The sequence below is a fragment of the Haemaphysalis longicornis genome, unplaced genomic scaffold, assembly GCF_048455015.1.
Source record: "Haemaphysalis longicornis isolate Haplotype H1 unplaced genomic scaffold, Haemaphysalis longicornis Haplotype H1 scaffold_4, whole genome shotgun sequence".
NCBI classification, from domain to species: domain Eukaryota; kingdom Metazoa; phylum Arthropoda; class Arachnida; order Ixodida; family Ixodidae; genus Haemaphysalis; species Haemaphysalis longicornis.
Genome location: NW_027526361.1, coordinates 64362398 through 64377597, shown reverse-complemented (window position 1 = coordinate 64377597; position 15200 = coordinate 64362398). Strand labels below are relative to the sequence as shown.

The 15200-nt window shown below is 46.4% G+C and overlaps 1 long non-coding RNA gene across 1 annotated transcript in view; it reads right to left on the bottom strand.

Annotated features, from left to right (window-relative positions):
- The window catches only part of LOC144180381 (uncharacterized), a 362631-nt gene extending 348115 nt beyond the window's left edge, over positions 1 to 14516 (bottom strand). Inside the window, exon 1 of the long non-coding RNA XR_013324387.1 lies at positions 13425 to 14516. This is a non-coding gene — a long non-coding RNA (uncharacterized LOC144180381). The remainder of the gene's footprint in view (positions 1 to 13424) is intronic.
- Positions 14517 to 15200: the final 684 nt, after the last annotated feature.

Sequence of the window (15200 nt, the reverse complement as noted above, 5' to 3'; positions counted from 1 at the left end):
ACTCGCGCCGCGTTGCTAGGGGCAACCACCTGTGCTCATAAAACTCGGACCGGTGCGGCGGTGGCAGCAGAAATCTCTTCGACTCAGTGCCGCGCACATGGCGGTTGCGGCGACCAAAGAAGAAATGTACTGCAGGAGGATGGAGAGTCGGACGAGTTGGTATAGTGACATGGTTTTGGAAACAGTGCGTTAAAACAGGACCACAAAGAAAAGCACCAGACAGGACGAGCGCTGACTATCAAATGAGATTTATTCAAAACGACGAAAAAAATCTTCAAAGCAATTGAAAACGAAGAAACAATTCGTTTTGAATAAATCTCAATTGATAGTCAGCGCTCGTCCTGTCTGGTTCTTTTCTTTGTGGCCCTGTTTTAACACGCTGTTTCCAAGACCAAAGAAAATCCAATGATGAACGTTCACCAACTCGCCCTAATCACAGTCCTTTTGATATAAGAGGCGGTTTATCAGTAAGCGCGCCACGCTGCCAGGCTAGAATGAAAATTCCCAGAAGAAAAAGAAATAGCAGTGCTGGTCTTAAGCTTCCGCCGTAAGCTTCCCACATCGGGGGAGGGTTTCGCCCCGTAGTGGGCATAAACAGGCGGATGTCATTTTTTAATCAAATGTGGCTGGATCATAGCAGAAAGGTAGAGACTGAGTTTGTTACAGCGATTGTTCTTGATTCGACGTTAATAAATCGCTTCTGTATCGATACTGCGAGCTAAGGTGCTTGCTGGGCATTTATAATTCAATGCCGCCTCCTCCCGTATCCAGTTAAACACTTGCGTCTTCTTCTCCATCGCCTTTTTGTCGTCTGAGAGACGGTGACTGACTGCCGCCTTCGTTACCGTCACTCTTGTTTCGCATCACTAGTCGGAGCCGACACTGAGAGCCAGTGCCGCACATATAGCCCATGAGTGAAGAAGCAAGTGCAGAAAGTGCTCCAGTAGGCGATCTCTTCCTGCTGACTCAAATGGGGGAAGGCCAATAAGGGGTCACAATGGCTTGGAATGCGAGGGAGGGCTGGCCAGGGCAGGCGAGGAAAAAAAGTTTGGTACGAAATGTGGGCAAGTTCACAATTATTCTCGCCAGGGCAGGCGAGAATAATTGTGAACTTGCCCACATTTCGTACCAACCTTTTTTTTTCTCTTTTGGATGACATCATGAACAGGGAATGCGCACTGAGAAAGTTTCCGAATTTTATTAAATTTGAAGGAATGTGGTAATTAAAAATGTGGTCAAAACTTCTTGATTGAGCAGGCACGTACTATTATGAGCAATATGAAAGGGAACACAGGAACGCGTGGCAAACAGCCTCGAAACAGGCTCGGAGTGATACGCGGATGGCGCTGCGAAAATCAAAGGGGGAAGGAGGGAGCTCTTCCACTAACTGTTGGCACTCCCACCACGCTGGGATTTCTATAAAGCAGCAGCTTACGTCATTTCGCCGATAATATGGTATCGTCCGACAGCCGATAAGACGCACGGCGGGAATGGGAACAGTTGTTAGAACAGCGTCCCCCTTTCCACTTTGTTTCCGATGGCGGCCGCTGCGTATCACGCATAGCTGGGTCTGAGGGTGTTTTCTATGCGTTCCTGTGTTCCCTTTCATATTGCTCATAATAGTACATACCCGCACAAACGCGCGAAGGCCGGTTGTATAATTTGCAAGTGGAGAACAAACTTCGGGTCCTCAGCTCACCAGAGGAATAGACAGATCTGGCTCCACTTGTCTTCTTGAATGACGGAGGGGAATGTTTACTCTTTCTTTGTACAGCAGCTTTCGCACCATCAGACACAGGAAACCCCAGCACGCGATGAGTTAGAGCCGCCTCAAGCACCCTCAATTACGTATTCAGCTGGCTTCCGGAGAGAGACGCTGACCATCCGCACGGTGGCCTCTATACTTATCCCAGAACCCCCTCCCCCCCTTTTTCTTCCCCAACTAAAATCCGCCAGTGCAGCCAGAAGTGATGCACCAGAAAGGCAGCACCGTCTTTTAATGATAACGATTCATTTCAAACCGTCGGTCAGTGGCTATTTCATCACTACGACAAAGACTGGAACGTGCAAAACGGGCGAAACAGGTGAGAAATATTGCTTACGTACTCCAGTCACGTGCATCCCATTGCTAACCGTTCAAATATTTAAAGCATGGTGTCGAACCGGAACCGAACGGAACTAAAAACCGGAACTGAACTGATGTTCTCGCCGGAACTGAACCCGAACCGGAACCCTTATTTTTTTAGCACGTTGAACCAGAACCGGAACTGAACCAAAAAACAAATAACGGTTACCGGTTCGCGACAGAACGCTTCGACCATTGATAATAGCGCTGCAAAGGTCATATGGCGATTTTTCTCCTTTACGTAGCATCATCTTCGGAATCGTTTACACCGTCGAGTAAGACATTCTGCTGGTCGACCGCAGAGCATCTTACAGTATGAAATATATGCTAGAAGGGGCGTATTTGGAGACGGCCATAGAAAATATGGGCTAAATCTGCTGGTTCGGCATTACACAAGAAGAAGTCGGGTCAAGAAGCTTTTGGATAGGACCATGATAGTCATAGGGGTTACAGAATGTATTAGTCTGGAGCCGGCTCCACTTGACTTGCTGAATTTTGCTGAGTGATCTATCGCGTGGAGAATATTAAGGTCTCTCAAGTCAATAGCGCATAGCGATTTCATAATCCAATTCTATGTGTTCTCTGGCTGAACTAAGGCAGAAGTCACCCACTGCCTGGTTGACGAAAAAACTGACCACATCTTTCTGCGGGGGGCAACCATGGGGTGATGCGAAGCATCTGGGAGGTGCTTGTTACGGTTGCGCCGACCATCGCGGTAGCAGACCTGTTACTCTCCATTCAAATCATCGGTGGTCATCGGATGTCATCGGAGCGGCGGCGGTGGAGCGACTGAGCGGAGCGGCGCAGTTATCGCGTTTATATGTACCGCGCGTTAACGGTGAGGGGATTGAGAGAGAGTAGCGCATGCGCTTGTGTTAACCGAACGCTAACGCGCGCTGACGCACAGCTGGAATGGCGAGGGGAGCGAGCGCTAACGCAAGATGGCGCTGCGGTGAGAGCGGCGTTACCGCGCAGCTGGCGTGGCGAGGAGAATGGGGAGAGGCGTGCGGACTACGGATGGATGGAGGGACAAGGATAGTCAAAGAGATGCGTAGCATCTAAAAATCCGTGCAATAAACAAACATGTAGATGGACCAGTAGGCCACCAGACTGTTCCACCGCGAAACATTAACTCACACCCGAAAAGTGAATAATTGTTGCATTTTATAATTACTGAGGATGCAGAAAGACACTCGGCGCTTTTATACTGTGATATAAAACTGTTTACATTACCCTTGGTAAAGTATTGTCTCACCAATTCATTTCTGTATATCGGTGAAGCCGACTCTGCAGAGGCTTCTTACGTAAGAGAGCTTTTGGAAAGAATGTTTGCGCATTAGTATGCATCTACCAGAATTTCTGTGCCATTTTTGTAGACGCTTAGGAGTATAAAAAGGTAGGTAAATTTTCTTTTCCTAGGCGTGAAAGGTAGCTCCATACCGAAGTCACCTAGGACTGTGGTCGGTGCTGTTCCCAAGCTGCATCTGCCTCCGCGTCAAAGCAATTATGAAAGCAAAATAAACCGTGACATTACGTGAAAAAATAGCCTTTTGTAACTCGCTCTGTGCTATTCCTGTCCTGCAAAACATTGGTCTCACTAAAAGAAGAAAGGAATTATTGAAAAACCTTCAGATCATAAACTACCCAACGTCAGATCGACCGTAATGTCGAAAACCCGATTTAACGCTTTCGGCCCAGGTGTCATCGTTTGACGGAACTGCACACAATATCCTCGAGCACCTTGCGAACGAAATCAAAGCTGTTAGTTTTTTGGGCAAGAGTTCTTCAAGGATGCCTCTTGCGATATTCCTCACCATTGGTGTGTTTTGGCGAAGCTGAACGCTATGAAAAAGAATCAGCTCCAGTGGAAGCAGGGTATGACAACGGTGTGGGTAAGAAAACTGAAATCTTGGCTTGTCAAAATGCCCATAAATAAGTAAATACTTGCACTACCAGCCTAATTTTAGATGCGACGGCATCTCATTCACTCGCCTTGTCCCTCCATACGGCGTTGTCGTTGTCCGTCCACACCCATCCCCCATTCTCCTCGCCGCGCGAGCTGCGCTCTCCGCCGCTCACCCCCTCCCCTCTCCGATAGCGAACACTCTCTCGCGAGGGGCATTGGTTTGGATTCGATTGGATTGGCTTGGATTTGGATTGGATTTAAATTGGATTTGGATTTGGATTGGATTGGATTGGATTGGATTGGATTGTGTTGCGTCATAGCCGCGCCACGTTGCGTCATAGCCGCGGCAGGGGGTTCACGGCACGTTTCACGTGATGGGAGAATCAACCTAGCGGAAACAACAACGGAACCCCCTATGCGTCGAATCTACACAGGGGTTCCCGCGAGGGGAGCTGGGAGTAATTTTTTCTGTAGGCTCAGAAAGTCGTAGCGTTTAGGAAAACCAAAAAAAGAAATTAATTTTTTTATAACCTAATTAGTTGTCATTCCTGTAAATCAATAATTACTTGCACTATCGGCTAAGTTTTTCGTTTCACCCTTCCGAGGTCCAATACACTACGAAAATACACAGAAAATCAATTCTTGCTTGAAAAAAAAAATGCAGGGCTGAAAGGGTTAACACTGCATTACTGCATGTTAGCAATGAAGACGTGCGATGACAAAAAAACGCGAGGTAAATCTCCCAGACCTCTTTTGCTTTGGTAGGCGGCTTCCAATTGCAGAAATGTGGCCCTCTCTGACGTCATAAGGGCTGGGACAAAACATGATTGGTGAACGGCAACAAATCCATTCGTTTGCAAGAATATTTACCCCAACTGTTTAAAGCTGCCATTGGGACAAAGCCACCTTTTGAAAAAACCGAATTTGTGCTTTTTTGGTTAGGTTACCTTACTACAAAGTAAACTTTTTTTCGCAATAATTATAATTATTCTTTCTGAACCGGTTCGCCAACTGGTTCAGGCATGTGAACCGGTTCACGAACTGGTTCGGTGTGTAATTTAGTCGGACTGGAACTTGAAACGGAACGAAGTTATTTGACCCGAACCCGGACCGCAACCCAACCGGTATTTTTTCGGTACACACACTGATTTAAACCATGCTTTCACCGAGTTGCATGCTTGAACATAGTTGTGTGACTATTCAACTCGTGATTCCACGCCTCATATGACATTTTTAATTGCCCACTCAAACCTCGAGCTCGTTCCAGCACCACAGTCCAGAATCTGTTACGCGAGTTTGCTCCGACAGATTGATCTTTCTGGTGCCACGCTTTTCATACCTGCTCTCCATGGCGTCAAGATGAATTGGCCTGCTTCGATGTCTCGTGCCAATTTCCGCCGGGGTGTCTGCTTTGAAATTCAATGCCGCTTCCACCCACTTTAAAACTTTCTTGAGGGTCGCGTTCACGCCACGTCGCCAGCTCAATTTTGCCCACTTCACGGACCGGAGGCGACAGCTAAGAAAAACTCAAGACTGAAGCGATAAAAAAAGAAACGGAACGAGTGATGTGAGGATCGATAGGGGTTTGTGATTGATGTAAGCCAAATATCAAAGTCAATATAATTTATTTCCGGTCAGTCTCGCTGGGCGAATGTTTCACTGCTCGCTTAACTTAGAAGCTCGTCGGCTAAAACGAACACGTTCAATATATACATCACCAAACTCTGCAAGCCGTATAAGAGATCCAGTGCCAGTTGCTTGAAAGAAAGTTAGAATAATGGATAAGGACAGGCTTTGACCCGAAAATAAAAATTTCATAACCTATGCATGTATACCACTGAACGTGAAAAGACCTCCCGTCCCGCCTGTCAGCATAGCCGCATTTCGCCGTTTTCAAAGTGTTCTAAACAGGTAAGGAGCAATAGATACAAGGCGCCCGGAACGCAGACAGGCATCTTCTGATATCAATATTTCACGCTCCTTTTCTCTGGCGGCGGTGGCGTAGGTTTGAGATGATAGAGACCCTTTACGTTTTGCTGAATCGTGAAATAGATCTTGGGTTCAAGAGGGCAACGGGACTCGCCTGGCCACTGGAAGAAACAAACAAGGAAGCCGTGCAAGGGGCGGCGGGAAAACCCAGAGAGAAAGACTGGAATAACTTTTAAGAAGTCAACGAAGCCACGTTTTCGATCCCCGACGATCCTGGCGAGGTTAAGAAAACTTGTGGCCGGCGCCGAAGAAAAGTAATTGGTGTAGGCAAAGCTTGGGGAAGAAGATATCCATCACCCCTGTCGATGACTGATTGGGAGTGAACACCGGAATTGCAGCTGGCTTGTCAGCCTCCCTTCGGTAAAGGGGAAACCCAATGGGGTCACTGAAAAGCAAGAGAAACACCGGATGACAAACTGGTAGCCTGGCGTATGGTGACCCGCCCGCCGCAAGGATAATCTAGCACTTCAGTTTTGTATCCCTGTTTTTTTACCCTTTTCAGTTGATGAGAGATCCAAGAAACGAATACGGCGCTTGAGCAGCACGAGTGACGGGAGTCAAAAATAATTGTCCCACGGAAGGAGCCCTTGGCTTCGTTAATTCTAATCCACGCTTGCTTCGCAGCGTGCAATTTCGTACGATCTAACCGGCGCATTTCGACTTGAAGACAGTTTTCGATGTATGCGTGCTAGAGAACTATTTTGAACCTGTTAAAGAGGAAGAGAATTACCCGTGCTGAATAATGTAAATCAACTCATTCCCTGCCAGCCCACCTTTACATACCAACACTCACTTTCACCCTCCATTGCAGCGTTGCACGTTTGCACGCCCGCTCCTTGCTGCCTTTGTAGTCCCATCCCATGGAGCTGCTCGGGACTTCATTGTTACCACGTGCCGCCCCGGTCATGACGGCTGGGCAGATTGGGACAGCGGACGAGTTCTAGCACGGTGTGCTGGGTCTCGCGGCTGCAGGCGTTGCGCACCGCACTCGAGAGCGTTATCCTGAATAATTTGGTGGCATGCATAATTCTCGAGTTTCTTTATCTTGCCATCGCGGCGGTGCTGGCTGGAAGACCAACAGGCCGGCTGGTAACGCAAGCGGAAAACTGGGAGCCAGAGCGAGTCTCATATCACGTGACTCCCCCTGTTCTTCCTGGAGTTCGGTGAAAGGATAGGAACGCGGAGAGAATAAGAACAGCCTTGAAAGGACATGGAGACTGGAGCCGGATTTTATAGTGAGGCAGATTGAGATAGAACTAAGAACATAAGAATGAAGGGAACTTAAGAAAAAAATAAGCAGGTGTGGCAAAAAAGCCATCTGAGATAAGTGAATGAGATAGAATGCAAATGGTGGTCTGCGAAGACAAAGGGGGGAGGGAGATTGTATGTACTAAAAACCTGTCCCCGCAATGAGTAAACGTGAGGAGTAATTAGGCGCTGTATCGGCTGCGACGACAAATTCCGCACTTGTATCTTGTCTTTGTCAGAAGCAGAGTGGCCCTGCTGGCGTGACGGCGTTACTGGAAGGGTTACCGATTACACGAAACTGGAAGTGTAAATTTCGTTCTCGAGAACGAAATTAATATGGAGGGACGTAATAAACCACAAATTCTATTTGCAGTTTAATGCATTCTAATCGAAGTTGAGTTAGTGAATACTGTTAGCATATGCTCCTACAAGAAGTAGAAGTCGTACCCACAAACGAATTATTTTACAGTACTATCGGTGATTATTATATCATTTAAGCAAATTACAAACATAATACCCTGAAATTTCTTTCTTCATGCACGTTATACATTATTTCTGGAGGAAAATGCAACAGTGACCCGTTTATACACGCGTACTAATCGCGCCCGCCCATGGTTTCTAACGAGGCGTCGTGCAAAGCCTCGAAGACCACAGCAGAATATATATTTTTAAACGCAGTCATGATTCACTTAATGAACCCCTAAAAATCCATATAAAACCGAAGAGCTTGTGTCCTTTCTAACCTTTGGCGTTCCCAACTGAAAACCACAATGTGATATCCAATTTAATGACTTACAAAAGCAATTACGTAAAGCGTTACGAATCGTACATGCGTTATTGCCTTCCAGAACGGTGGTGTCATTAACGTTGACGAATTCTCGGGGAAATTCTTCGCTATTTTTATTCAACATTTCCTATGCAAACGCAGAAGCGTCTCTGAAAAAGTGCGAGTTTCTTTTTTTCTTCCAATTATACAATTATGGCTGTACATGAGCCTGTCCTTCGAAACAATGCCATAAAGGTTGCTATGTGCTTCTGCACACACACCGCTCGTACCAGTGAAAGTACAGGTGCCGTAAATTTGTTAGAAATCTTCCGAAGAGGGTATCACCTCCGTCTTATGACACTCAATAATGTAGCTTCTGTTGAGGATGGGTAAGCTCATCTGGCCTCTCTATCTCACCACGATTCTTCTCATATGTTACAGATTTAGAACTTGTGAACATGACAAATTGAGACTTGATTTAGAGGTCTGAAGAATCTCCCTCTACAAAAACCTTTGTATGAGGGCTGTAAGTGGTGCTCTCGTTAGAATGCATCACCCTCGCCTGGTTTCTGAACCCGCAACCTTGCGTGCAGCTGTTCTGTAATTTAGCAGTTTCCAGTGCTTTCTAGCTTTAACCGGTGACTCAAGGTGGCAGCTCCACCAAAATGATGCAGTTTTGATGGAGGAATCTTGAGACGTCTGCACGGCCAAACTTTCGGTAGAGCCACTCTAGAACCGCGTTGTGGCATAACAGAAAGCTTGCACTGACTCCTTACAGTTTACATGCCACGACCAAGGTTGGGACAGAGAGCCAACGCTTAGCAACACTTTTCCCGCGAAAGTTTCGTTCATTGTAGGTTTGTTTTTATTTCTTTTCTACCAGTGATGAAAAGGAACACTGGCCTGTGTCTATCTTCTTTCTCTCTTTTTTTTTGTGTGTGATGGGGGGGAAGTGGGAGAAGGGGGGTTGATTCACCACGATGTTGACGGTGAAATGAGATCTCCAGTTTTTGTCCGGATCAAAATAACAGTTTCTGTTTTGGTGTGTTCGGGTTTGTGATTATGAGAATCAAGAACATGAACCTTAAAAAACAGCAAATTATTACGTTCACTGGCATTTGACTAAATTGTGTCGCCTTCAAGCCTGTCTGAAGTAAAACATATTCCCTCCTGGCACGTTTTATTTGCCGTATTTTCTTCTTTCAGCTCGGCCGACAGGGAGATCAATGAGACAGCGATGCGGTTAATCGGGATATGGGATTCGCCCCTCAGATCTTCTGTCACGCGGAAAAAGAGGGTCTTTCAAACGCAATTTTTTTTTACTCTCAAACTTCGTTGTGCCGCTGGGAACTCCGTTGCAACAGAAAGTTAGTGCGGAAAGGTGAATTGAGCAATACTCGACTCTGGCGTTGCTGGGCACTTTCATTTTTCACTTTAGATCGCCGAGCATAATCGTGTTTATTTCAGTGATAGTGTCTCTGGCAGCCACATGAGAAGTGAGTTTCGCTATCAAGTGTGGTGCTCTTTAAAGCCGCGCAGATTTTAAACGCGCCGTGAATAATTACCACAAAATAACTACAAAAACATGACATTCGCGGAAGGCTCCGCAACAAAGGGAAAAAAGTGGGAGCTTCAAGTGCCGAAAGAGGGAAATGTGTGATTTGGCCTCGTTCCCATCAGTAATGAGAGCTATGATGTGATTGTACCGGCACTAGAAAGCGCTAGGGTTTCCCCTTCTGGACAGTAAATATAAAAGACGCGGAGTGTTATAAGCGCCCATTGGCGAGCGCTTCTATATGGAAGGCAATGAACCAGCCTGTTGGGTAACAATATTACACAAAAAATAATAACAGAAACCAATCGCGAAAACTGATGATGCAATGGCGTTATGGCCGGTGTAGTCATTCTGAAGAAACGTGCGGGGAAGACCAGTGCCAGATGAGAGCTGCAAAAGCAAATGAGAAGCTAGTTCAGTCAGCGGTGCGGATGGCATTGCCAACTGCCGACGGCGGTGTCCTTCAAGGCGTGAGATGGAAGAGAAGGTGGGCGCTAATCGCGGTGCGAGGAGTGGGTATACCTTCCTGGCCACGCGCTCCGATGGCCAATGCGTTTTTGTCATTACTTCGTTCACGTGCCATCGCACCCTTAGCAACTCTGGGGCCACCATTTGTACGTGCTCTTCATCTGCGCCAGGCTGTCACTCGCTCTCCACGCGTGGACAGGTTGACAGCGGCGTCTGGCGGCTGCTGATAAACGGTGCGTCCAGTCTTGGTCGCTGTGGGCAGCTCTGATGTTGGACGTAAGAGAAACAGAAGTAGCAGCGACACTACCAAGAGCCTTTTATTGCAGGAAGATTGGAAGCTACTTTCAGCAAGCTGGGGAGTACTAAGACTTAAGTTTATTTATAACATTTACTTTCATAAAATGGAGGCTAGTATAAACAACGGTTTCTAAGAAAATATGTGCAGGTATAATGAGTTCATATGTATAAAATTAGAGAATGCTACTGTGGTCCCAATGACTTTAATTACGCGTTTTAGCTTAACTCTGTTAATAATCGGAACTCGCTGGAAGTTGTAGGGCTGTCCTATTTTAATTTACTTGCTGCCATTAAGACAGCGTTGTAACTTCAAGCACTCAGTTTTATTGTTATTTTTTGTAACCTTGCATTCCTCATGCGTCACATGTATTGTAGTATATTTGTTCCGCTTCTGATGCGGGTTATACGGTAGGCTAAAAAGTATGGCTACTGAAGGCGTATGCAAAGATAAGAAAATTCCCCTCCCTACCACGCTTTGATACGATATGGTATGGAACTGTTTTGTTTTATGATACGTCTGTCTGTGACATGTCGTGTTCTTAAAACTACCCGTCAAATTAATTGAAACACATCCTTCTAGAGCGGTTGAAAGAATGCGTCTTTCTACTGGCACATCAGTGATGGTCTCCTGCAAAGGTGGCAATGTTCGAGCAGTGAAACTTTCAGGATAGTGGAGCAATTTTTTATGCCTATAACACGCCCTTGTATGGGCTCGCTCTATACCACTCATTCCAAATGCATACCAGGTCAATTGGAGTTCGTACAGAACTTCAAAAGTACTGTCATTTCATGTACTCCTGTTGCAAAGGCAATAGAAAAAAGTTCCTCGGGCCGCTTCGGCCTGGTTACGTGCCTTGAAGGCGAAACCCTAGTGATATCTATCAAAGACGACTTTATTGCTGCAGAGTAGCTGCGTCTCTTCATTGGCTTTCGTTTTTGTATTGTTTTTTTACGGTTTCAACAGAAAAGCTCGATCAAGCTATTCTTTTAAGTCGTCCATATATATTCGACAGTTTTCAGAAGCTGTCGACAGACGTACGGACGGAAGGAGGGACGGACGGAGCAAAATTTCAGGTTTAAGTAGCCCAAGCGGGACTATCTCGTTTAAAGGCCCCCTCAAAGAGCGGTCGCGTTCGCGATGGGATGGAGCTAAGAAAGGAGGGTCTTCCAAACGAAGTCAAGCAAACGAAATCACGTGCCTGGACATAAGTGACGAAGCGTCTGCGCGCCGCTGACGAAGCACTTCGCCTGGCACAGTGACGTTGCCCTAAAATCCCAACTTAGGCATTTCCCGGCGTCACCGGCGTTATCGGTAGCAGTTAATGAGATATGCACTATCGACGTCAAATGAAACGCGAACACAAAAATATGAACCTGAACGCACAATTAGCGCGATTTCTTTCCATGCAAGCCAAAATTACGCGTGGCTTAGTTGCAAAAACAAATATACCAATAGCGTGGCGTTAAATGAATTCTACGAACACTATTTTTCAATTTTGCACGTTCTGATTCATATTTTCATGTTCGCGTTTCATTTGACGCCGATGGTACAATCGAGGACACAATTTTTCGGACCACGCGAGCGCGTCGCGAAAACTAGCACTGCGAAATCTGGGGGCATGGCGCCTGCGGTCGAGACCGATACGGTGCGCATGCGCGTCCTTGCGTGCTCGCAGGCCCGCAAGTTTTCTCGGTTTGGGCCGCAACGCTCTGATTGTCAGTAACGTGTTGCGCAGCGATGCTTTTGTAGCATATTATGTGCTCTGATTACGTATATGTGGCATTGCGTACGCACCGATTGCTCCGGCTTTAGCGCATCTGTCCCTTTCGGAGTGATCTATCGCTATCCGGAATGGTTTCTTGGATGTTTGCTGTTTTTGACTTCATTATTCAAACAACACAAGGTTAGCTTTCCTATTGCATTAAAAAAAAATCTGCCCAAGGAATAAATAGAACACGAAAAACACATGCGCATAAGCCGGTGAATTGGCCAATCTGGCCGTAAACTGGTCGTCTCGGTGAAGAGGATGCTACAAAGGCGTCGCCCTGTGGTTTCTTTCTGTCAATAGAGCGTGGCTTCCAAAGGCGAGAAAACTTGCGTGCCAGCAAGTACGAAAGGACGGGCATTTGCGAAGTGTCGGTCTTGACAGCGGGCGCCGAACGTCCAGAAGGCGCAGCGGTGTTTTTTGTCAGCGCTCGCGTGGGCCAGGATATTCGGTCCCTGCCTGTATGTTCCATGTATCTGGATATGTTGAAATATCAGCGAGAGTTTGTACGAGTCATTTTCTTCATTAGTAACAGTTTCGAATAGCAAAAAATACAGAGGGCTCAACTGCAGCCCTTACGAAAACTTACGAAGTGCTGACATTGTTATTTCCTGATGCATGCTAGGGTAATTCACAAACTCAGTCACGCAACACGAACCGCAACAAGGGGACACAGTGCAGACAGAAAAACCTTGCTATTTTGCTCATCTGTTTGCCGCAGCTATTGTGGCTATTATTAACTCTTTCCGACACTTAGGATGTAGCCGTCACAAAAATTTGTAACTGCCTGTGTACGCTTTTGATACCCAAAATTACACTCAAAAACCTTAAACTCGACCTCATAAGTAGTTCATAAATTAGGTCTTGCCTTAATCGAAAACGTATCATTAACGTGACCACCACTTCCTAACCATTGAACAATAGAAAACGTATACACAGTATTGCGATCTCTAGCTCTTATAGATTAGGCTAACAGCTTCAGTTTTGCTTTAATAAACGTTTTAGCTAGGCAGAAAAGGTAACACCAAGAACATCTACTGGACGCGCCGTAGAATGTCGAGGCATTCATCTTGCTCTCTTGTTTTGGTCAAGCATTTGTGGATGGTAAAGGCACAGCATTCACGAGATGGCAGAACCATCTCGTAAAGAGGGAAATGCGAACGCGACGATTGCACCTCACAAAAATGCTCTTAAAAGTCGCGTGCAAAATTTTACACGCCGTGCCGCAAAGGGATAAATTCCCAAGAGCAGTTTATACGCTGTTTTCATTCAGGAGAAAACGAGGGTTTAAACAGTAGGCTTACCGGCAATCTTGATTCCATGCTGATCAATCCTCTGAGCTAGCCCGTGGCACACAACTTCGCCAGGAAACTAGTCGTATCTTCATCATTATTAGTCGATGGACCAGTTCCAGGAACATGTCCTCTAAGTTTCTCCTCCGCTGCAGTCTCCTCCATCACCACTGTCACTGACACAAAAACACACCTTAAGCGCACTGCTGCCCCCGACGCAGACAATGTTTGTTGTGGACAGCTTGCCCACCACCACCTCCTGTTGACAGGGTATAGCTAACCAGATGTCACTTTTGAAGGCTCCAAACCGCAGGAAAGTTCCTTTCACCGCAGTTCACAGGGCATCTGATGCCGACGGAAACTTCGCAGCACCACCGACGAATATCCGGCGTGGTTACGCCCACGGGGAGAGAGGCTTGAATCATGTCTCTGTCACTGCCACACATACCCTGCACAACTCGCACACCCGTCGAGGAAGGTATCGCCAACAATTCACACAGCGTTTACAGGCAGTGAACTACGTGAAACGGACGAAATTCCAAGCACGGGAATGAGGGTAGTCAGAGCGTTCCGGGGTGCCGCAGCTGAAGCTTATTCGGCGAGCGAAGGCAGCCGGCCGTCTGAACAGACGTGGCGAGCGTCTTTGCGCGGTGGGCGGTGGCGCACTAACATCGGCATCGGGCAGAAAACGCAACATCTGTACGCCTTGATATCGCTGGCGTTATCGCCGGTAACTCGCGAGTGCTTGCACCTTAAATGCATTGCATGCGTTGCCCGTCACTATAATTCCCGACCACGGGAACCATATTCTCGGTGGGGAAAGGAACTAATGGACGGCTCTTGGAACGCGTTTAGGAAACCTCCAATGCAGCAATGCAGGACGACGGAACATGAAAAACGGCGTCCCTGCATGCCGATCAAATTCGTCGTGCACGATGGTTACCAATAGACAAGCAGCACTAAACCGCTTCTGTGGCTGACGAATAACTCTAATTTAACCCTGTTAGTTAGGTTTAGTGGTTAATCCGCAGCAGAAGCTCAGTGGATATGCTGTTGTGCTGCTGATCTCCAGGACACCGATTTGATCCCCGCCGCTGCGGCCGTTTTCTGATGGCAGCTAAGAACGGGAACGCCCATGTGGCGAGATCAGAGAAAATTTCGCTTAAGCCACGCGCATTCTTCTGAAGAATCGCGCTGATAGACCTTGAGACTATGAAGTGCATACGAACTAGCGATACACAGCTTCCCTGCAAAAAAAATGACGTCACGTACACCAATCTCTCAAATAAAAACTGTGATAACGAACTGTTGAACCAAACAAAATAACACAATCCAAAATCCACGGAAGGTAAGGAACCGAATAACGTTTTCTTATTGGGAAATTTTTACCTTTCGGTATACGGACAGTTAAGCCCTCGGTCGTTTCACTGCAGGGCGATTTTGGTACAAAGATTATCTCCGGGCAATGATTGGCTATAAAACAATAAACTGAACAGTTTAAATTAGTTTTGTCGATGTTGCTATTCTTGTTTTATTACGCACTATCATAAATGGTCGCCATTTCTCGGACAAGATTTCTCCGGTAATTGTATATCAAGGATAGTCACTCCAACCAGTTTTATTTATTTTTAAGATATACAACACCAATTCTTCATAACAGTGTGTCTGTGTTCTTGTGCTTATTTTACGCACCATTACTATCCCGCACTATTTTTGAACTAATTTTTAATTATATTCTTATTGTAGATTTTTTCTCGATTTCGTCACTTTATTTACTTTTCTCCCAGA